At 37.9% G+C, this 2,484-nt stretch overlaps 1 non-coding gene across 1 annotated transcript; it reads right to left on the reverse strand.

The window, feature by feature from the left end:
* Positions 1–299: 299 nt before the first annotated feature.
* Positions 300–406, reverse strand: LOC112503334. Its single transcript, XR_003067935.1, has one exon. It is a non-coding gene; the product is annotated as a small nucleolar RNA R71 (small nucleolar RNA).
* Between the last annotated feature and the right edge of the window lie 2,078 nt (positions 407–2,484).

Genomic DNA, 2,484 nt, shown 5'->3' on the forward strand with positions numbered 1-2,484 from the left:
TGGTGCCACCCATTTTTCACTTAAACCACTGATGTTTCAAATGCTTCAAAACAAACGGCCAGTACGCTAGTTTATCTTCTGAAGATCCTCATTCTCATTTGCGTTCTTTTATGGAAATCACAGACTCTTTTCTCATCCCTGATGTTTCAGACGATGCTCTGAGACTAAAACTTTTTCCATTTTCACTAAGGGATCGAGCAAGAGCATGGTACAATTCTTTGCAACTAGAATCTGTGACTACATGGAATGAAATGGCAGAAAACTTTTTGAAAAAGTATTTTCCACCCACGAGGAATGCTAAGTCCTGGAATGAAATCTATACTTTTAGACAACTGGATGATGAAGCAGTTCCTGATGCATGGGAAATGTATAAAGAGCTGCTAAGAAAATGCCCTCACCATGGCATTCCATACTGTATACAGCTGGAGACATTTTACAACGGTTTAAATATTGTTGCTAGACAAATGCTCGATGCTACTGCAGGCAGAGCTTTCACAGCTTGCACCTATAATGAAGGTTTTGACATACTTGAAAAGATTTCTAATAATAACAGACAATGGTCTGACCCACGTGCAATGCCACTGAAGAAAATAGCTGGAATAAACGAGGTAGATGTTGTCTCGGCATTAACAGCTCAGATCACTAAGCTAATTTCAAATTTAACATCTAGCCCACATGTGCAATCTGATGCTAATACCTTTAATTCCAATGTTCAATCAGTACAATGCGTGTACTATGGTGAAGGTCACTCTTTTGAGCAGTGTCCTKGAAATCYGGAGCATRTAAATTATGTCAACAAGAYTGGACCATTTTCACAGACTTATAATCCGGGATGGCAAAATCATCCAAATTTTTCGTGGCATAGTCCAGCTCTTAATCCACCAATGCAAAAGCCTCAAGGACAGTCCAATTTTCAACCACAAGGACAATTCAATTTTCAACAAGGCCAATCTAATTTTCACTCACAAGCGCATCAAGGCAATCATAATAATCAACATGCTAATTTTCAGAATGATCAGTCTTCTTTCCAAAGCAAGCCCAAACAGCAAGCTGAGTCATCTACTTCTTTGGAAGCAATGATGAAGGGTTTTATAACCCAAATGAGACAAATGGCTTTGAAAATTAGAAAAAGACCAGTAAGTTCTCTACCAAGTGATACAGAGATACCTCAGAGGGAAGAAAAAGAGCATGTTAAAGTTGTTACTTTAAGGAGTGGAAAAAGTTATTTAGAAAATACCCAAAAAGAACAAAAAGAACCAACCAAAGCAGAGATTGAAAAGAAAAGTGTAGAACAAGATTCTGTTACATCTGTACCAGATTTTGTGACTACCATTCCTGTGAGTACTAGTGAGCCTCAACCAACAGTCAGGCCCATAGATAGTACGGCCATTCCAGAAAGATCATATTTTCCATTGTTATTTCCTGATAAACCCAAGACAACCCAGACTCCCAAAGAAAGTGTTGTAGTGGATGTGTCATAATCTAGTGACAGTCCCGCAATGAAAGACCAGACCAGTCCTTTAATCCCTGATAGAACTGAATCAGAACCAATTGTGAGACCAGTTTTGAAACCGATTCCAGCACCAACTCTTCAAAAGACTACGTCTCCTATTGCATTCACTCCTTATATTTCTTATCCCCAAAGATTAAGGAATCAAAAGGAAGAATTACAATTTAAAAAAGTTTCTTGATGTTTTTAAACAATTGCACATAAACATACCCTTGGTTGAAGCTATTGAGCAGATGCCAAGTTATGCAAAGTTTTTAAAGGACATTTTGAGCAAAAAGAAAAAGTTGACTGAATACGAGACTGTAGTTCTGACTGAAGGGTGCAGTGCTTTGTTGTCCAATAAAATTCCTCCTAAGATGAAAGATCCTGGAAGTTTTACAATCCCTTGTTCAATTGGAGGAAAAGAGATAGGAAAAGCTCTATGTGACTTAGGTGCTAGCATAAACCTAATGCCTTTATCTGTCTTTAATATCCTAGGCATAGGTGAAGCTAGACCTACAACTGTAACTCTTCAGTTAGCTGATAAGTCCATAGCTTATCCCAGAGGAAAGATTGAGGATGTTCTAGTTTAGGTTGATAAGTTTATTTTCCCAGCCAATTTTATCATCTTAGACTTTGAAGTCGACAAGGACATTCCCATCATTTTAGGGAGACCTTTCCTAGCTACTGGTAGAACMTTGATAGATGTACAGAAGGGAGAATTAACCATGAGAGTCCAAGACCAACAAGTAACTTTTAATGTTTTTAATTCCCTTAGGTACCCGAAAGAAAAAGAAGAATGTTCTGCCTTGAGTCTGATAGAAACCTGGTGTCAAGAGAAAAATTTGGGGGAAATCTTAGGTTTATCTAAGACTGATAGTGATGAAGAGGAAGATTTTGATGAATTAGAAACACCCCAAGACTGCTGCTTTTGAAGTTTTAGAATCTGAGGATGAGAAAACTCTTGTTCCTTCTTTAGATATTGCCCCAGATTT

The sequence above is a fragment of the Cynara cardunculus genome, assembly GCF_001531365.2.
Source record: "Cynara cardunculus var. scolymus isolate 2C chromosome LG 1, CcrdV1, whole genome shotgun sequence".
Classification (NCBI taxonomy): Eukaryota; Viridiplantae; Streptophyta; class Magnoliopsida; order Asterales; family Asteraceae; genus Cynara; species Cynara cardunculus.